The sequence below is a fragment of the Marmota monax genome, unplaced genomic scaffold (assembly GCF_021218885.2).
Source record: "Marmota monax isolate L192 unplaced genomic scaffold, Marmota_monax_Labrador192_F-V1.1 WCK01_AAM20220418_F8-fsc00004, whole genome shotgun sequence".
NCBI classification, from domain to species: domain Eukaryota; kingdom Metazoa; phylum Chordata; class Mammalia; order Rodentia; family Sciuridae; genus Marmota; species Marmota monax.
The window spans coordinates 10633532-10655025 of NW_026692881.1; the positions used below are offsets into that span (position 1 = coordinate 10633532).

General features: G+C 41.6%; 1 protein-coding gene across 5 annotated transcripts in view; it reads left to right on the top strand.

Moving 5' to 3' along the window:
• Nucleotides 1-21494, top strand: part of Plce1 (phospholipase C epsilon 1) — a 363943-nt gene that overhangs the window by 75839 nt on the left and 266610 nt on the right. For 4 of the 5 annotated variants that reach the window (XM_046450435.2, XM_046450436.2, XM_046450437.2 and 1 more), the window contains exon 1: nucleotides 7418-7611. The exons of the other annotated variant lie outside the window; for it this stretch is intronic. The gene's annotated coding sequence lies outside the window, so the exon portion shown is untranslated. Of the gene's footprint in view, nucleotides 1-7417; nucleotides 7612-21494 lie in introns of those variants that run through there. 5 annotated transcript variants of the gene reach the window in all.

Consider the following 21494-nt stretch of genomic DNA (forward strand, 5'->3'; position numbering starts at 1 on the left):
ATTGGTGCAGCCAATTTGGAAAGCAGTATGGAGATTTCTTGGAAAGCTGGGAATGGAGCCACCATTTGACCCAGCTATTCCCCTTCTCGGTCTATTCCCTAAAGACCTAAAAAGAGCATGCTACAGGGACACTGCTACATCGATGTTCATAGCAGCACAATTCACAATAGCTAGACTGTGGAACCAACCTAGATGCCCTTCAATGGATGAATGGATAAAAAAAATGTGGCATTTATACACAATGGAGTATTACTCTGCATTAAAAAATGACAAAATCATAGAATTTACAGGGAAATGGATGGCATTAGAGCAGATTATGCTAAGTGAAGCTAGCCAATCCCTAAAAAACAAATGCCAAATGTCTTCTTTGATATAAGGAGAGTAACTAAGAACAGAGTAGGGTCGAAGAGCATGAGAAGAAGATTAACATTAAACAGGGATGAGAGGTGGGAGGGAAAGGGAGAGAGAAGGGAAAATGCATGGAAATGGAAGGAGACCCTCAGAGTTATACAAAAGTACATACAAGAGGAAGTGAGGGGAAGGGGAAAAATAATATAAGGGGGACAAACGAATGTCAGTAGAGGGAGCAGAGAGAGAAGAGGGGAGGGGAGGGGAGGGGAGGGGAGGGGAGGGGAATGGGGATAGTAGAGGATAGGAAAGGCAGCAGAATACAACAGACACTAGTATGGCAATATGTAAATCAATGGATGTGTAACTGATGTGATTCTGCAATCTGTATATGGGGTAAAAATGGGAGCTCATATCCCACTTGAATCAAATTGTGAAATATGATATATCAAGAACTATGTAATGTTTTGAACAGCCAACAATAAAAAATTTAAAAAAAAAAAAAAGAATGGATCTTCTTTCTAGAAATTAAAAATGGAAAAATGTGTGGTAGCATGGTTTGTGTGAAAGACAACATAGTGACTTTCTGGAATTTGCTTACTTAGCAGGGATGACAGTTTACAAGTGGCAGAGTAGTCGGATCCAAAACTTGAAAGAGATCATTCTGAGAAAATATATAGAGGGTGGTCCATGGCTGGGTGAAGGAGGTACAGAATAAGACTGAAAAATGGAAGGAGAAGGTGTGGGGAACTTGGAACACCAGGTTGAACAGCAAGTAGTGAACTGGCCAGGCTGTGGGCTTCAGAGACCTGAGCCTAAGTGTGAATTCTGGCTTCATTTCATACTAAAGCAGTGGCGTTCAAACACCATAGAGCATTTTACCAAGTGACAGAACAGAAACAAACATTAATTCATTCCCCAATAGGTTTGTTTGTTTTTATTAAACTTGTTTCCTGATTTCTAGAATTTTAGAATTCCTCTGGAGTATAGACATAGAAATAGAACTGGACTTGGTAGTGTAAGGATACCTTTTCCTTCCTTCCTTTCTTTTTGCAGGGGATGGAACCAAGGGCCTCACACAAGTGCTCTACAAATGATCCTCACACAGTGATCGGCAAGTGCTTTATCACTGAACAAGACCCTTAGCCCAATATATTCAACTTTATCATATGTTGACTACCTGCTTTTCTAAGTGGTTTTATAAATTTATGCTCTCATCAACAGTATATTATTATCATGTCTTTTAACATTTGTTCTTATCAGGCTTGAATTTTTTTGAGCCAAGTAGCTTCTGCAAAAAGCTATTGTCATTGAAAAAACTTCAGTTTGTTTTTCACAGATATGTGAAATTTAGCATGTTTTCATCAGTTTATATCATTCATCTACCTTATTTCCTACTTATTTTAAGTCATTCTTAAACAAACACACACACACAAAAAAAAAACTATAATAATGATTTGTTTTTTATAAGTGCTACAACTTTCTGGGTTTGCTTTTAACTTTGTTAATGATGCCCGTGGCTAAATAGGTTTTATGGTTAATACCAAATTCGCCAATTCTCTCTTTCTTAGCTTTTAAGGAAGCCTCATCTAAAGACTTCCTTTGTAGGGGGCTGGGGATATAGCTCAGTTGGTAAAGTGCTTCCCTTGCATGCATAGGCCCTGGGTTCAATCCACAGCACTGCCAAAAAAGAAAAAAAAAATAAATAAAAGAATTCCTTTCTAACCCTGAGACTATAGCAATAGTTACAAGTTCTCAAGCTTTTATATTGTTACGAATACAATGTCTTGTCCTCCTCTCTTACCCACACTCTTGTTGTCAGACTTTAAAGAAAACTAAATAATAGTTCTTTAGGCACTCAGGAAAATGATCACATCATCTAAAAAAGAAATTAATTAAGATTGGCCAGAGGCATTCCTTAAACACACCAAGAAAGGATGGCAACTACAGTGAAGGGTAAACAGGTGTTATAAGGTCTCTAGAGAGGACACCCCTGCCAGCAAACCTCCCACAGAGAAGGCAGGATGCCAAAGTAAATGGCACACCCTGAAGGTAGATCCAATAATCACCTGCTGGAATAGCCTCAAGAAGTTTGATAAGCACTTGTTGGCAAAGGGGTGGGAAAACAAGGACTCACTCACATCACCAAAGGAAATGTAAATGGTTACAATCTCTCACTTGGTCAATTTGGCAGCAGTTTTTAAGTGTAAAACTCTGAAGTCTCTTAACACAGGAGCTCAACTTCCAATAAATTATCGTATAGAAATATTCATCATCCATTTTCAAAAACTGGAAATAAAATGATATAGGTACAAGTCTATTCACTGCAGCCCTTTCTGTAATAATGAAAGGTTGCAAATGACTTAGATGACTTAGATTTCCATCAGCAAAGGACTGCATAAGCAAATGATAGTATGAACTTTATATACTATTAACGGAGAATCGCTAATTTACACTTGCAGATGACAAAGCCAACGTACATAAAATGTGCAATTAATATGTTTGTTAAAATAAAAAAGGTACTAATACTCAAATATGCATGAAACACAATGGGAAGGTACCCAAGTGGTTGTGTCTGAGTCAAGAAAATGGGTGGTAAAGGGTAAGAGAGAAATTTACTTTTCATAATAAAGAAACTTTTTTTTCCATGTTCTTTGATCTATAGACACAAACAGATTTGAATTGATCTACAAATTCATAGCAGTCCCTATCAAAATTCCATCTGCTTTTTTGGCAAGTTGAACTTGAAATTCAGATGGAAACACAAATTACCAAAATAATGTTGGGGAAAAAAAACAAAAGGATTCACACTGCCTAGGGTGGCTATTATTAAATAATTTACTTAGAAAAAAACTCACATTTAAAGTTGTCCGTTTTACCTGTTTTAAAAATTAATAATGTACAATTTCTCTTGGTGTCCTTGTGTGATCTTTCATTTTCTATCTTAATAATGATATCCACGTTCTGTAGCCTAATAATGAAAAATAGGGAGACATATGGGCTCTTTTGCAGGTGTCGAAAGGTCCCTAGGCAGTAATAAACAAAAACTTTATTACTATTCCTTGATTATATATTTGCATCTTTTAAAAATCTTAGTTTTGCTAGAAGTTTTCTTAGTTTATTAGTTTTTTCAAAAACTGGATTTTTTGCTTTTTATTTTCTATTAATTCCTTTTGCATGTATTAGTTCCTCTTTGGTGTTTTACTCTGTTGTTCTCTAACTAGTTTCTTGTAGTGAGTGCTTAAGCAATTCTTTGTAAAACTTTCTTCTTTCTGACAAATGTACTTACTATAAAGTTATAAATTTTTGTCCAGTGTTGCTTTAGTTACAGCTAACATCTTCTGGTATGTAGCTGGTTGTCTTTTTAATTGTCGTTCAGTTCTAAATAACTTGGTTTCTGGTTTTTATTTCTGTGGGTTTTTTTTATCTTATTTTTATTCTTTTAAAATTTAGTTTAGCCTATGAATCATTTGGGAGTGTGTTTCTCCTCTACTAAACTGTTCAGACAGATTACTTGGTTGAAAACAATTAAAAACAAAACAACAACAAAAAAAACCCCTAGTAGTTGTTTTGTTGGTTGGTTGGAAAAGGAGCACATTACCTCAGAATCAGTGGAAAGCATTCATCTCCTTGTGTTATGCTATATGCTTTACTTAGTTACACAATTTATTACTTTTTTATCGATATACTCTTGCCATAATATTAGCAGTACAAAGACAGGGATTTTGTTGACTGTTGTGTTCACTGCTGTATCCCTGGTGCCTAGAAGAACAATGCTTGCATATTGTTGGTGCTCAATGCTTCTTTCTTGAATGAGTAAATAAAAGAATGGCCAATGGTCAGCACTCAACTATGGTTTGCCCTTACCATCGTTATCATTATGTAGCAGGAGGAGTGGCTGACGATGTAAAAGCTGTGCTTAGGATGATAATTACTAATAAAAATGTTTGGGAATGCTAGCAGAAGTGACATACTAGGAGAAGTGACAGAGAAATGAAAGAACAGGTTTGGTTAGGGTCTTGCAGAACTAATCAGCTCTGAGGTTCTAGTTGCAGAAATACCAATCTGGAACTGCCCGCCCGACTGCAGCTAACTTTACTTATGAGATAACACTGGAAAGCCTGCTTTTGGCTCTCTCCTCGCTGTCTGAACTCACTAGCCTACTTGCAGATGGTTGGTAAGCCCTGTAGGATCTGATGCTGTGACTTGGAAAGGAAGGAAATGGGGCCTCTTAGAGCTGGAGACTGGCTTCTTCTTCAGTTCCTCCTGAGCCTTCGTGTCTCCCCATATGTCTATTGGCAAATTCCTCTGCTTGGCAATTGGCAGCTGTTTAACAAAGACCAGTGTATTAGTCAATGGTGCCTGTACTGACCACTCAGTTATCAACCTAAGGGTTTGTTTATAAATGGGTTAACTGATGGCTGGCTTGTTGAGTGTGGCAAAGCGCCAATCATTTTTTCTGTCGTGTGTGCAGTGGAGGGTGTGGGGCCGCTGGTTGGCAACCACAACCATAAAGTTAGAGACCATCTGCCCCCCACGTCTGAAAATTACAGGGAGATGGTTGTATTTCTTAAAAATGACTCTCTGACTTAAATTTCCTAAGCAAAACATTTATCACTTATTTAGATCAATTTCCATTGAATGGAGACCATTATGTAACAAGTTCAAAAAGGATATGTGTTTGAAATTTCAAACATAGATGCACTATATCTAAATAAAGTTTCCACAGTATTGTTTTTGGGGCTGCTGTTGTTTACTACGCAGAGTAGTGTTGTACGCAGACGTATAACTAAGTTGATTGAACTGAAATTTCCATGGAAATTGTGTGGCATTCTCCCAATTCTCAGGCACTTTATCTGACAGTCTTTCTTCTTCCAGATAATGGCTGGCAGCAACCCACAGCATGGAGGTTATATGCTTCACTTTTGAAAAAGTCTTGAATGGAGCCATTGTGCCCCTGAGATGGTCTGCATGTTTCACTGAACAGAGAGCAGGGTGTAAAAAGGCACCTTGTGTGCAACTGTTGCGAGGTTGGGAAGTGAATTAAAATCTCCAGAAAGTCTGGGCAGTGCTGTTCAGAGGAGCAATGAACCCTCTGGAAGTACTGTTAGCTCAGACATTCCAACGTGGTGAGGCAGCCTCAGGGACAGGGCTCCCTCCAGTCTCATTTAAAGAGAGAGCGAGGGGGCGAGCAAAGGACACTGATATGGACCCACTCTCTTTGCAAAGATGGGAGGAAGGTGCCCTTTTGCAGAGATGGGGGCACGTTGATTATGATACTCAGATAACTTTCTGGCTCAGTGGACCTAGATTTGTCTTGGTTACTAATGGTACAATGACTCATTTGGAAGATTCAATGTTAACTGCTTATGCATCCACCAGTTTGCAATCTAATTCCTATGACCAATTAGCACACACATATACACATAATGTGTGTGTGTGTGTATGTGTCTGGGGTCTCCAGGTGATTGATGATGTTTGCTATTACTAGATTCATTAAACGAATTATAACCTACCATGTAACAGTGTATATTAAATAATCAATCCATTTTGTTTATTGATGCTACCTTTTGTTGGTCCCTCCATTTACCTGCCTGGGACAGTGTTGACTCTGGGATTGGTGTAAATAACCCATATTTCTAGCGCTAAAATCTGAAGTTCTCAAAGAACAAAGAATATCCTCAGAGCCCTCTGCAAAGGACTTCCCAAAACATCTCTCACAGGAGGCAGTAATGTTAGTTTTCATTAAAACCTAATGGTAAGAAAACAACAAAACAGTGTAAGGAACAGGCTGGCAGATTTTTCTTATGGGCAGAATTCTTTGGCTCTCCTGTGCATTCTTGCTTGATCCAGCCTCTGCTGTGCTTTGGAGGCTCAAAAGAGGGAGATCACTTTTAAGAGGCATCTGAAAGAGTGAACCTGAACAAGAAGAATGTGAGAGTTGGTGATGCTCCAGCTGCAAAGCTCAGGCTAGTACAGGTACAGAGTTGGAGTGCAGAGATATCTTATTGGGTGGTCCATATTGGCCAGGGTAGGGAGCCACTGAAGGTTTCTGCATAAATTAAAGTTGTAGAAGGAAAACTAACCTGGCTGTGGTGTAAAGGAATGATTTGGTCTAAGAGGATATGGGCCACAGAATCGATCCTGATTGGATGTGGGAGTTGAGGTCAGGCCTAGGAATGGTCTTTCATTTGAACAGCTAAAGAGGGAGGTGGCACAGGTTTAGAGGAAAGGGAGGAGTTGATTTGATTTTACTCCAGTTCCCTGGCTCTCTTGACTATGCACTGAGTGTTAAACCCTGCCCCAGTGGCCAAGGAGGCTCTGTGCAAAGCCTGTGGCTTCTGGCAACTGTGAACATCTCCAGACTTGATTCAGCATTCAAAGAACACTGGATTTAGAGTCCACAGACATGGATGGCAACCCTTAGCAGCTAAAGGCCTTATCTCCAGAGCCTGGCATATTGATAATGTTCAACAAATACTTGCTAAATGAATGAACGACAGAGTGGATTTGACTCTTGCTGCCATCCACGAGGGTGACTTTGGTCAAATCATTTAGCAGCTGTCTCAGTTTCCATATCTGTCAACCAGGGATGGTCCCCAGAAGGTAGTGTGATTACCAATTCCTGCCTTTCCTAGAGTCCAAGTGTGACCAATTCCCGCCTTTCCTAGAGTCCCGCGACCCAGTAGCGCTGTCGCCCGCATACCTGGGCCAAAGGACAGTTCTGGGGCCTCCGGCCAAGGGGCTGCGCGGGGGTCTCGCCGCTGGCTGCCAGGGCGGGGGTGGCAGCCGGGTCCGCCATCGGCGCCCGCCTTCCCCACGCGGTCCAAGCGGGGGCGGGCCCGGCACAAGCCGCTCCTCCGGCCGCCCAGCAGCCCGCGGCGGCGCTCGCGGCCTCTCACCGGGGCGGGCGAGTTCTGGGAAAGCCCGGCCCAGGGCGGGGGCCCCGCGCCGCGCCGCGCCGCCGCCGCCGCGCTCGGGGCAGCGCGCACAGCAGGGCGGGCGCGGATCGAGGCACGGCGCGGGCGCAGCCGGCAACGCTGGCGGGCGGCGGAGCCCCGCGGGCTCGCGCGGCGGGAGGGGCGGCGGCGCGCTCCGGGCTCTGCCTCCCGGGCACTTGCTGGCTCTTAGGAGTTCCTGGGCATCCGCTCCCAACACCCAGTAGTTGGGACTCCCCACGCCGCTAGCGACGGGCGCTCAGACCGCAGTCCCAGAGGGACACGACACTTGGGGACGCCGGCGCGACGGGCCAGAAGATGAAAGGTGAGCTAGCGGCTCTGTAGCTCGGTCTAAGAGGACTGGAGAAGGGGAGAGCTGGGCTGGTTGTCTTTCAGGGCTGTGGACGCGCCAAAAGGACCAGCCTGACTCCGCGTACCTGCGGATGGGTGTCCTCACGCTCCCAGGGGAGGACTGAGACTAGCGATCCCCGAGGAAATGCGGGTCAGCCATCGCATGGGCGGGAGGTCACCCTGTAAGAGGGTTCCTCGCTCCTTCAGATGCTTGTCTCAAGTCCCACTTCATATTGTGTGTATGGTGTGGAGGTGGCCAGTACAAAGAAGAAAAAAAAATTGTGGCGGGACTTAGCAGCAGTATTTCGAAGAAAGTGTTGGAGAGATTGTTCCAGGAGAGATTTATCTACATCAAGTCCTAGAAAATACAGTATTGGACCTGGTCCCACTCTAACTGGTAACAAGAAGCATGGCTAACTCTTTTCCTACATGCCCTTCAATGCTGTACTAATGAATAACCTAGATCTAGAAGTCCTTGGCCCATGCTGAATGCAAGTGTTAATTTGTTGAGCCACCTCACTCCCACCTTTGTCTGGTGTTTAAGCCATGAGAAACTTGGTTCAATTGACTCAATTAATTCTTCAGTGTAAGTAAAAATTCACTGTTTAATGATTTGTCAGTGTCATTTTAAATAGTGACTGCCCCAATAGGTGTTAAGTAGGATTCACTTCACTGAAAAGTTTTATTTGGTAATTTCAGATCATTTGAATCTCTGCTAGATTCCTGCATTCCCATAGGTTTCTTGAAGGAAACCCCTGTAGGGGTGGGGCAGAACTGAGGCCACAGATGGGCAACACCAAGGCCAACAATGGTGAACCTCCATAGGAAGAATTGTTGAGAGCCTGTCTTGGGGAGGTGGTTGCAGGTGATCCCATAAATGCCTGTATAGGTGCCCAGTTGTCACTGAAGGGAGAGGTGGACCATCATATGCAGCCATGTCTTAGAGAATACTTTTCTGAAGAATACCTGACAGTGTCATCTAGAATATTCTTTTCTTATCCTGGTTGCCTCTCCTGGCCCACATTCACCAGTATAAATGCTAACCAGCCTTCACACTAGTTCTGTTGCTACTGTGAGGCCTTCCCTGATACCTCAGCCTGCAATAGCCAACCTCTCCCTGCTCTGATTCCTCCAGGTGCCTTTATGCTCTCCACCTCCTATGAGAGCTATTTATGTAGACATCTCATTTCCCTACTGAAGGCATCACCTGTGACTTTTTTGGCACAGTGCTTGCACCTAGAAGTTGCTCTAGAAATAGTTGTAGGCCAGTGTTAAAACATTAAGAATTTTGTTCTACAATGTAAATCTCTACGTTTGAAGAGAGAATATAATTGAAAAGATTTAAAAATGTATAATATTTACCATTAGCACTATCCTTCGCTTAAAATTCCACAGGGGAAATTTTCTTTATATGTGGGAATGTCTTCTGATCATCTTTGGTTCATACCTTGGGAACCAGGTAAGAGGTGAGATTAAGCTGAGGGAATGTTCTTTCAATCATTCTGGAAACACAACTCTTTGAATATGCTCCAGGTTTGACCTGGTGTCTTTTAAAATTTTGTACTGAAGTGGATTGTGGTGCGGCTAGATTCCAATGAACGTGGTTGGTTTTCTTTTTCCATTTGTACCCATTCTTAGTTACTTATGTCTGTGAGCTTTTGTTATATGCTTTTAAAAGTTTATTTACTATGCAGTTTGTTACTTACAACTTTCTAAATGAGCAAAGGAAGATTGAAAAGGAGTGTGCATGGCAGAAGAGTCATCTTAAGCAGAGAACAAGGGATGTTTCCCATGCCTGGGCAAGAGGAAGGAGTTGCACAGATGAAGGTTCCTCTGCCTGTGTGTGTGTGTGTGTGTGTGTGTGCTGGCAGCCCCTGCCTCCCACAGCAGCCTGTATAGGAGAATAGCAGCTCAGTCCTGGCTCCTGCTGCCTCTGCCCTGACTCCTGCTGTGAACAACAACAGCAACCACAAACAGGAACTCAAAGGGAGAATCAGGGAAGAAACCAGAAAAAAACAAACAACTGAAAGTGTGAATTTATTTGATGAAATTATGAATGTGAGAAATGATTAAATAAAAGTGTGAATTTGCTTTCTTCCCCAAATCCAGTTGAGATCTTTGGCATCCAGCTAGTGGGAGTTTGGTTGAAGGGAGGGAAGGCCCGTGATTGCAGAATGTGTTGCTTCTAGAGGAAGCCTGGGAGATATTGATGGGGCTTCCAGAAGCATGCCACCCAATTAATGTGAGGTCTGGGAAGGGGACAGTTGGAGATGAGGAAGTGGGATGTGAGTGGAGAAAGATACGCTTTACCATGGGCCAACTGTGGGCCTGGACAGGAAGACCAAACTCTCTGCAGCGTGTTGTGATCCTCTCTGCTTCCTGGATGCAGAACACAGTCTTCTTGTTCAGTTCTAATTCAGCTGTGTTGTGATTAAATACAACAAACCAGATTGGTAACCTAGCTCTGTACAGTTGCATTGTTCAGTATGATAGCCACTAGCCACATATGGCTATTTAAATTTAAATAAATTAAGATGAATACAATTAGCCATGTTTCAAATGCTCAATAGCTACATGTGGCTAGTGGTCACTGTCCTGGACAGTGTAAATGTAGAACATTTCCATTATCTTAGATTCCCTTGAGATTTTTTTTCCAAAGGTTAATGCCTATCAATCTCCAGGCTGAACTGGTTTTTAAACCAAATTTAGTCATAAATTTAGTCATAAATTTAGTTTCCTGTTTATCATCCCCTATGGAGTCTCTTCAGATGGAAATGATAGAAATTGATATTGATAACCCTTATGTAGTGCTTCTTATATGCTAAGCACTGTTTCAACTGCTTGACATCTATTAACTATTAATTCTTATGACATTAGGCAGTAAATGGTAGAGATCTCATCCTTTACTTATAGTTCCAAAATTTAAAAAGTCTTCTGAAAACAGGGGCTTTTATAAATTTGTCAACAACATGTGGTCTGAGATGTGGTTATGATAATCTCTTCTTTTCTCACCTGGTGAGAAACTATTCATACATTTTTATCCCAGAAAAAATGGGCATATTTGATTTGCTACAGATTTCACTGGGGATGTCATGTAACAGATGGCATATGTACCCTCTTGCCTTTATAAAATCCCTCAAATTTCTGAATCAGTGGCTTCTCATCTTTGGATGGGGGATGTGGGCTTCCATTATTATGTCCATTTTGAAGATGAGAAAACTGAGGCACTGAAAGGTTAAGTAACTTGCGTTAAGTCATGGCAAGAAAGTGCCAGAGTCAGGACTCAGTCCAAGCAGACTCATAATCTAAAACGAATGACTGGCTGAAACTTAATAGCTTTAACTCAGCTCATTGGAAAGTTTCAGATAAGGCTATGGCTACACTGTTTAGCAGTTGAGGTTTTGAAAGCTGTGGGTAGTTAAGCCACCGTGATAGATGTACTTAGCTATTGTTTAACTTGTCCCTTTCCATCCTGTGCCAACCTCACTTGGTTTTGAGTCATTTACTGTGTAAGAACTGGTAGGAAAAGGTCATTCATTGTGGGTGTTGGTGAAACCATTGGGCCCTTGTTGAAACCTGGGGCATAGGGGGGCTTGCAGACACACTGCCATTTCTGTGGAGGGAAGGGATAGTTTGGTTTTAGTGTAAACCAAGGAGAGCTACAGATGGAGCCATTCTGGTGGCCCACCTGGGTTCTGAGTCCTCCTAGATCAATCTGACTCAGATGGCAGTCTCTCCAGAGGGTCCTACATTCCTCTTTTCTTTTAGGAGGTTGACTGAAAAACTGCAGGACTGTTCTAGGGACAGGAATAGACTTTCTTTTTCACTTTCTTTCTCCATGTAATGGCAGGTCTAGGTAGTCCCTTCTTGGCTTTTTGATCCAAACCAGCATTTGAAGTTCTTGGATGACCCCAGAGTTTCTCCTTGGAGTATGAGAACATGTTCTGGATGCTCTGTCATTTGTGTGTACTTTTTAGCATGGGCTCTGCAGGGTCTTCTCTTGTAGCCAGGGAGCAAGTTTACCTCTGTGTCACAAAAGTAAATAGTTAGATAGGTAGATAAAGAGGCAAGAAAATAGATTCTTTCCCTAGAGCCTCCAGAAGGAACCAGTCCTACCAACCCATTTTACATTTCTGACCTCTAGGACTGTAAGATAACAAATTTGTATTTATTAAACCATGGTTCATGACAATTGTTACAGCAGCCATAGGAATGTAGCATGAAGAGAAAAAGCAAGGCCTCAGGAGTGAATTTAAAGCTATCCCAATAAGAGAACAATAAACCAGCCTTTAGTGGGAACTTTGTCCTGGGTCCCACAGTACTTCATTATGTATGTTGTTACTCCATTATGTATGTTCCCACAATCACCTTCTGAGGTAGGTGCTGTTGTCTTGGGCTCATAGCAGTGGAGGAACCTGAGACCCTGGGAAGTTAAGTAAATTGCCTAAGATTCCACAACGGGGACATGGGAGAGCTGGGATGTGGGAGAGCACTCTGGCTTTCTTAACTGTGTCCCACAGTGCTCCCAGATGCCCACGTTTCTGATATGCCATTTCTGATATGCCCGACGGTATCAGCCACTGAGTGGTGCCTTCTTGTATGTAAGGAAAAGGCAATGTTTGAATTGGTGAGAAGGGCAATGCTGTTGGTTTTGTCCCCCACCCCTCCCCAAGCTCTGGCTATTGAGATGCTGGTCAGTTCTCGCCATTCCTTTCTCATGCATTCCTTTCTCATGGTCCCCTCTGGCGCGCAGCTGGCTGGGGCGCAGTGCCTGTGGCCTCTGCTCCCACCTCTGCGCCTGCAGCAGAGGACCAGCCTCCCTGCTCACCACAGACCGCTGGCCCTGGCGCCCCGCTGGCTCTGCTTCCCACCTCTGCCTGTTTATTGGATTTGCCTCATTCCTGACTCTCCCCTCTAGCCCTGAATTCCACCTCCTTCTGGCCCCTCGGGTGCTCCGTGCTCCGACTGGAGCTGGTTAGTGTCAGGCTGGGATGGGATCATTTGGCAAAGGCCCTCAGGGGGTGGTGAGCAGGATGGGGAAGCTCTTTTTGCCTTTTCTCCTTGATTGCACTGGTGGGTGGTTATTCTAGCAGGGCTGCTTCTGTCTCTCAAGCACATAATTCTGAGTGATATTGGTTTGGACCAGGGGTTCCAAACTGCGTTCCAGGAGGGCTTGGGGCCTCTGCAGGGTGAGGGAGATGCTGGATGAAGATCTCAGCCCTTGACTCTGTTCCTACAGAGCAGCCCCGCTGCTTCCATATCTTGGGGCTCTGCCTTAGATTTTGCAGAAAAGCAGATTTCTGTTTAGACACAGAGAGAGGTTTGAGAAGAATTACACCCAAAGTTAAGGCACTATATATGTGACCTTAAAGCCCACAGACTGGATGTGCAAGAAATATAACTAGATTTTCCCAAATTTCATTTTACAAATTGGGATCCGGAGCCAGGTCACTTGGATTTGTTTATATCTTGGCTCTGTTCCTTATGGTTTTTGTGATACTTGGTGGAAAAGCCCTCAACCATATAATGGAAGGGTAATAGCAGTACCTGTCAAATAGGTTGTGAGAATTAGATGAGATAATCCATGTAAAGGGCTTAGAACAGTACTTGACATAAAACAAGAATTCAACCCAAATAGTAGCCACTTCAGTTATTTTTGTTGTTTTGGAGTATCCAAAATGCATGGCAGAAAAATCATTTAGTCTCATCTCTCTATGAGGTTTCTTTTGCCGCTAGAGATCTCACTTCGCTTTCCCTGCTGTCTGCCACTTAAATGTTCATTGTCTCTGACCACAGATGACTTTAGGTACAGTGACACTGAGCCTACTCATGGATGCCTAGTTGTGTCTCTCTGAAGCCTCTGAGAGTTCATTGCCTCCCTCTGGAAACAGGGTCTCTTCTGCTTTAAGGCCCACAAAGACCCCCTTCCCTCCTCTTCCCCCAGCTAATAGGGCCTGGAATGGGTGGGGCACAGTGAAGCTCCAGTCTCCCCCTCTACTTCTGCCCCTAGTTTGGAATATATTACAGGCTTAAAGCCTGTGGCACCTTTCCCCTCTGCTCTTAGGACTTAATTTTTGAAAATAAAAGCCCAAAAGACTCACAGGTCCCTTTCCCCACCTGACGTTCCTTCCCTGAGGCAGTGAGCACTGGGCCACTTGCTCAAATGGGGCAAGAGAACTGAGGAGGTACCTGGGGAAACCCAAATATAAATGTGAATGGGAGGCCAACCTTGGCAGAGTTGTTAGTCGGACAGTACTAACCTGCCCAGAGTCGTCGTCAGTAATGAGGGATCAAAATCTGTTATTTCTGTTTGGTGGTGGCATTGCTGCTATGGCCCTGTGGCTGTGTGGCTACCTCCATGAAATGTGCTCTACTTGCCATAATAGTGAAAGGTCTCCTTCAGAGGGGCTGATTGTGGGTGCACCCAAGTCCAGATCTCTTAACAGAACTCAGCGAGCATTTGTGTATTTTTATTGCCTGGTGGAAACAGCTATGTTGTAATAATAAAACAGGAGGGCTGCTGTAGTCAGAATTAAAGAAGCAGCAAGGAGAGACTGTTTTGATGACTTCATTTTAGGTTTAAACTATATAATATTACTGACTATGGAAAATCCAGGGAGTGGAAAAAAAATCATTTGGGAAAAACACATGTGACCAAGTACATGCTATACACGCCTGGGATTAAAATATCATATAACACAGTTTAATTTGGATATCACTGGAGTTGTTTCAAGTTACTGTCATTTCTAAAGAAAGTTTCAATTTGCCTGTTGTTATTCATAACAGGAACTCAGATTTCATTGATGAACATATTTTCACCTGTGAAATGTTTGCCTGGAAGAATTGAAGGGCTCTCAACTAGCCTGTTTTGTCAATCTCAGAGAGGTGGATAAAATTCACAGAAGTTAAATGCTTTTGGCATGAAATTGTATCTTCCTCCATCACACCCCCCCACCCCCCCTTGCAAGACAGGATGAATTTGGATGACATGACTGAGCTTGAGCTGCTTTGTTAACTGCTGGGGTCTGAGCCCATTCACTTCTCTGCTAGTTGGTCCTTAACCCCCCCTGGTTTACAGTGCTTGAGATTTTTCTCTCAATTGTGGCTTGGACACCATTTTAAAATTCACAGTAGGGACTGGCAGTTGTGATAGAAGTAATGTTCAATTCTTATTGGAATCTAGGAGACAAAGATCTGAACTTTTTGAGCTACATGTGAAAGCTATATACATTTTCAAAAAGACCTCCAAAAATGACTTTCTGGCACTGTCAATGCAACATAGCAGTCAGACAGCCTTGTGTTCTCTGGTGACGTCTCTTGGGATTAGGATTTTGACTGTCCTGTGCTGAGAATGGCTCTGACTACTCCAGTGCCAAGTCATGGGACAGTTGACAACAGGTGAAGGGTGTTCCCGTTGCAGGCAGGCAAACCCAGATCAAATTAGTCACAGAGGAGAAGAGAGAGTGTGCTTATTTCTAGCCATGCTGGGCATGTCTAAAGAACTATACCATCTAAGCAGTCAGGTCTAAAATATGTCACCGATTTTAGGAGATCATAGTTTTAAAAATATCTTCAAAACATAATTTCAACAAATAAAATTCTGCACTTTATCTTTTAATTTTAAATGCAAACAGTAGACGTTGTTTATGATTTACTAATTTTTGGTTAGATTCTGTACCATCCAATAATTAGAACTGAGGGCAGGAAAGGAGAGAGGTCCAAGCTTGGCCCTCTCCCAAAGCCTTCTAGCTGCAGAGAGGTAGAATTAGGGCTTTTGTTTGTTCAAACAAAATTGAGATTGTAACATCAATACATCATACACAATTTTAGATTCTGGGTTCCTTGCTTCACATTCCATCATGAAGAGGTGCCCAAGCCAATAAATGTTTCCAAACTTAAATTTCATTAGTTGAATCTTTTTCTTCAAGTGGTTCTATACCGTAGGGCTTGTCTATTTCTTTATTGGATGTTTAGCTCATCCCTGATTTTTTCCCTATCAAAATAACTCACCATTGTTCAGATCCTTAGTTTTTTTTTTTTTTTTTTTTTGAGATGAGGTCTTACTATGTTGCCCAGGCAGGCCTCAAAATCTTGATCTCAAATGATGCCCTGAATCAGTCTTCCAACTACTATGTGCCATCTCCACACCTGGCTTCTAATTCTTTCTTTAGCACAGTGTTCGAGAAGTGAAATTACTAGTTTAAAGGGCACTTTTTTAGAGGCTTCTGATAGGTATTGTCAAAAATGCCCTCCAAAAATGTTCCAATTTGCAGTTCGAATGATACACTAGAGTGGTCTTTACAAGTGGTGTTTCAGTGAGAGATATCAGTTTTTGTGATGCTTTCTTATTTTTCACTTTTGCCAGTTTGATAAGCAAAATTTGTGATTTAATGGTTTGTGCATTTCTTCAAGTCATTTAATGAAAGACATCAATTTGATTTTTCTTGATTTATTACTTATGCTCTATGCCCATTTGTCTTTTCTTTCCTTTTCCTTTCTTTTTTTAAAAATTTATTTTTCAGTTTCCGGTGGACACAACATCTTTATTTCATCTGTATGTGGTGCTGAGGATCGAACCCAGCGCCCCGCGCATGCCAGGCGAGCGCGCTACAGCATGAGCCACATCCCCAGCCCTCCTTTTCCTTTCTTTCATTTAAAATTTAGGATTTCTCAGTTGAATTTAAGATTAATATATAACATCTTTTTATCATATTTTTGGGCAAATTTTTCCTGTTTATGTCTTGTAACTGCTTAAATAATAATTTTCGTATATTATTTATTGAATAATCCTAATTGATTCCTAAGTATATATTGGGTATTCTAGTATCAGTTAAGGTCTAAGGTGTCTGCCCCTTATTCTTCAGTGAGCGCCACACTGTACTATTTATGTTAACCTTGTTACCTGTGTAACTACCTCACAGAGCAAATTCTGTCTCATTGTACATATTCAGATTTTCCTTCTTTCTCCTTGTTTATTCTTGCAAATTAAATTTCAAGACATTTTGTCAAAATCTCCAAAATCCATTGAAATTCTCATTTCGGTTATAATAAACATTTTAATTCTTCCTGAATTAATATATTTACAGTATTTAGTCTTTTCATCCCAATATGTTTCTTGTTTTACTCAATTTATTTTTCTTTCAGTAATGTTTTGCTAAGTTCTTCATATTAATCCTATCTTTCTTACTTTTTTACATGTTTTATATTTTTTACTAAATCAACTTAATTTTATTTTTACTAAAATAAATAGTTTATTTTTACTAAGTCAACTTTATTTTAATTCTTCTGGGTCTTATAGATAGAGAATCATATTATCCACAAATATTAATGATTTCTTTTTAAAATCAGATATGTTTTACAATATTCATAACTAAGGGTGAGGATAATAAACCTTTATTTTATTCCATATTTTAATGGAAATGCTTTTTATATTTACTGGTGAGTATGATGTTAGTTCTTTTGGTTTAAAATAGTTTAAATCACTTTGGGGAAGTGGTTTTATATTCACAACTTTAAAAGATGTGAACAGGAGTTGACTTTTTTTTTTTTTTTTTGGTACTGGGAATTGAACCTAGGGGAATTCAACCACTGAGCCACATCCCCAGCCTGGCTTTTGCTAAGGTTGGCTTTGAACTTGTGATCCTCCTGCCTCAGTGACCTCCCTGCACACCCCCCCCCCCCCTTCTGCCACCCAGCCACTGAGATCACAGGTTATGCCACCACGGCCAGCAGGAGTTGAATTTTTATCAAATGTAAAAAAGGTCATCTTTGAGATAATAATATAATTTTTTTCACATTTGACCTACTGCTGTGTATCATGTTAACAAATTTTCTGCCATTTAACCGTTTCTGCAATTCAGTTGTGTTATTTTGTAAAGGAGTTATGTCTCTAAGATAGAAGCATTAATCCAGAACCCATTTAGATTTTACTTTGGAATTAAATAAAAATAGTTCTATTTTAACCATAATCATGACAGGCCCCAATTAAAATTAGCTTGCTGCTCTTGAGTGTGCATAGATTGAATTCCAGGAGACCCCTAGTGCTTTCCTAAGAGTGACAGGAGCAGCTTCAGATGTGGGAAGGAGCTGGGGCCACTTTATGGGGGAGGTAGTCAGGGGAATGAAGTGCACACCATGGATTGGTTGATTGAGGCTTGTCTTCTTCTTGGAAGAAGTACTGGTGTTAAAATCCATTTTTGTCCCCTTACTCCAGATCTGGAACACCTATAAACACCTATAAAAAAATGGAGCAAAAAATATTAACCTATTTTAATGTACCATTATCATTAACATATTCACATAATTGAGAACTTGGATCTTAATGGATTTTTTAAAAATGTTTTTTAGTTGTAGATGGACACAACACCTTTATTTTATTTGTTTGTTTTTATGTGGTGCCGGGGATCAAACCCAATACCTCACGCATGCTAGACAAGCACTCTACCATTGAGCCACAACCCCAGCCCCCACTTAATGGATTTTAATCAAGTGTAGCCTCTAAATTTGCCTTCCTGTGAGATGAAAATAGAATTACACCTCCCGACACACACACACTTTTTCTTTCTTTTTAAAAGGACACTTATTTCTTTGTGCTCTTCACAAGAAAGGCTGAACTGCAGGTCTGCTCTTAGCTGGTTAGTTACCATCCTTGAGACCTGGAGTGTGGACCTCTTTTTCTGGAGCAGCAAACCTGAAAGGCAGCTGGGGCTGCAGCCTTATCTTAGAAGCTGGTAGTCAAATTTAATGTCAAGTTTTAGTTTAGATGAAAGGTTAAAATGAACAAAGTGTTCTTAAGGCATATACAAAGGAAAAGGAAAAACAGTTATAAAACTTAAGAAAACAATTAAATGGCAAATATTTGGTTTGCAATAGATAGTGGCTATAGTTCCCAGAAGTGACCCAGAGATTTAACAACTCTGTGTCTTTGTGGACAAGATGAGAAGCAGCGCAGCCTAAGTTGGCAGAAGGTGGTTGGTTGCCTTTTCACCTAGCCCTCCTCACATTCTTGCCACTTAATGTCTCCTGCATTCCCTGCCTCCTTATTTTTTTTCTACAATTTTTTTAGTCCATATTTTCTTGTTCACTCACTAGCCATCCATTCAACAGTTAATCGTATGTGTCATGTATCATGCTGACTGATGGGGATTCAGGTAAGCAAGAGCCCACATCTCCTGTGACCCTGAGCTTTACCTGAACCAGATGATAATGCAGGTGAGGACCTGACATTTTCTGTAATTATATAAACAAAATGTTGCTAACTCTCTGTTTCTCAGTACTTCAGGTATTTATTTATTTGTGGAAGGGTAATGTAAAGCCTTAAAAAGTGACGGGTCATTTATAAGTTGTACATTTTGATAACATTTTGCTACAGGGGCTTGATTAAAACTCTGTAACTTGACTCATGGGAAAGAGGCTTCTATTGCTGCTACTTGGTGTTTTCCTTAGGAAAACATTTCCACTCTCATTTTTTTCTTTTCTGAAGATATTTCTTTTCATTTTGAGGAATTCTGGAGGTAAGGCTGCTGTGACCAAGGCAGCACATTCCAAGGAATTAGGTTAGAATGTACAAGGAGAGGCAGCAGAGGCTCATATCATGACTAGTTTTTTTGCAGAGCAGAGGCTCAGGGGAAACGTGGGAGAATGCCCAGGGGTGAAGTTGTTTGTATTGAGGAAGAGTTCAGGTTCATCTGGAGTAACTAGTTCACATAAATGCTCTACTATGGATTTATTGCTTTCATTACTCTTTTTGAACTTGAGTACTTGGGTTGGTTCTGTAATAAGGCATTCCTAATTCAACACCTAAGATTTGCCATCAAAGACCTTTTGGTCCAAATACATGAAAATTTCAACGTCCTTACCAAGAAATCTGTCCCCGACCAGCTGTTAAATGGCTTGAGCCAGGAGAGGGAGCTAGAGTGTCCTGGTGCCAAGAGCAGAGTGCAAAAGAGGCAGGGTATGGCATGATGGCCAAGTGGGCGGGGTCTCCTTTGAGGCCTACTCTTTTCTTGTTCAACCCACCTATGTTGGGGTTGCTCAGCTCCATGTGTTGAGTTGTACTTTGACCACCCACGTTATCAAACTGCTCTGGAGCCCACCCCTCCCTGTGCTGCATAAACTGCTGCTTGCCTAGCATCTCCCTGAAGCTTGTATTCCAAATTGAACTCAATCTTTCCCCAAACCTGCTTCTTCTGTGTTCTCCATTGTAGGGAATCCAGCTTTTACTGATCCACTTTCCAAGGCCAGAAACCTCACCCCTAGTACTGCATGGTTTCTCACCAAGACCCATGGTGGCTTCTACCTCCTTTCCTCACCACACCCTGCTGCCTTCCATGTTAATGTTTACCTTTCTCAGTAGAGTGTGCGTTCCATGAAGCCAGGGCCAGGTTGATTGTTCGTTTCTCTCACCTCCAGTCCTCGTACAATATCGAGCCTTCGACCAAGGTTCTCAATAATACATGTTGACTTATTGCACTAGTGGAAATTCCTGTTCGTTCTACCCCCTAAATACCTCTCTAGTAAAGCAGGCCTGGGTTTTATCTAGCTATGCTATATACTGGATGGGCAGCCTTGATTAAACTACAAAAAAATTTTTTTAACATAATTTATGATTTACACATTAAACAAGTTTTAATCTCTTTATATACCAGTTTCGAATCTGTAAAATGGACATAATTATAGTACTACCTTGTAGGGATATGGTGAAGATTAAATGAAATAGAACAAATGGAATTTATTAACACGCAGTATGGTCTATTGTTGCAAAGATAGGTTTGGGGCTAGAATATGGAAGATCCTCCATACAGATTAAGAATCGTGTGCTTTATGTTTTAGAAAGTCAGTTTTCATCTGTGTGGTAGAAAAAACATGAGCTCTAGAATCCTTAGATGTGTTTAAATGGGACCTTGACCACTTAATAGTGGTGAGGCTTCTCATGAGTTACCTATTCTCAACCTCAGTCTCAGAATCTCTAAAATTGGGTAACAACACCTCCTACCAGGGATTGTTGAAAGATATAAATGAAAAGCATTTAACACTTAAGTTTTTTTTTTAAAGTTACTTTTTTAAAAATTTTTGTTGTAGATGGACAAATACCTTTATTTTGTTTATTTTTATGTGGTGCCCAGGATCGAACCCAGGGCTCTGAACGTGCTAGGCAAGTGTTCTACTGCTGAGGTACAACCTCAGCCCCTAAAGTTGCTTTCTTTATGCTAATGATAACTCTGGGTAGCACTGGAAAGAGTTCTGTAGTCGGAGCCTTGTTCATGGCTCAGCCTGCTTTAACATTTTTATCAGATACGCGGACCAGGCACAAAGCCATATTTCCCAGATTTGCAGATGACTCAAAGCGGGGGAGACAGCTAATACAATAGGTGACAGAATAGAGGCTCAAAGTGACCTCTACAGACTGGAATTTTGGTCTTTACCCCATGGGCCAACTAGTTGGTGGATCAAAGCAATCAAGGACAGAAAGACCACTTGAAATGATTCCTTAGCCCAGGTGATGTGTGGAAAGGACAGGAAGGGGAGGTGTCAGTGGTAACAGAAAGAAGAACATTTTGGAAAAATCACCAGAAGGTAAACAACTAATTGAATACTTGGGGGTTGAGGATGTGAATAAAGAGGGCTAGATGACTTAGAATTTTCCTTTCTGGGTTCCTGGGCAAAAAGAGGTACCAGTGAATAGGAAGGAGGAAGCCAGGCAGAAGAGCTGAAACGGAGGGAAGGGGGAGGACAGAAGTCTGGCTGTGTGCACGGTGTGTTGGCTGCACCCAAAAGGAAGCTGGAAAGTTAGGACTGTAATGTGGGGGAGAGACTGTGTCTGGAAAGAGGCATTTGGGAGTCATCCATAGAGGTGAT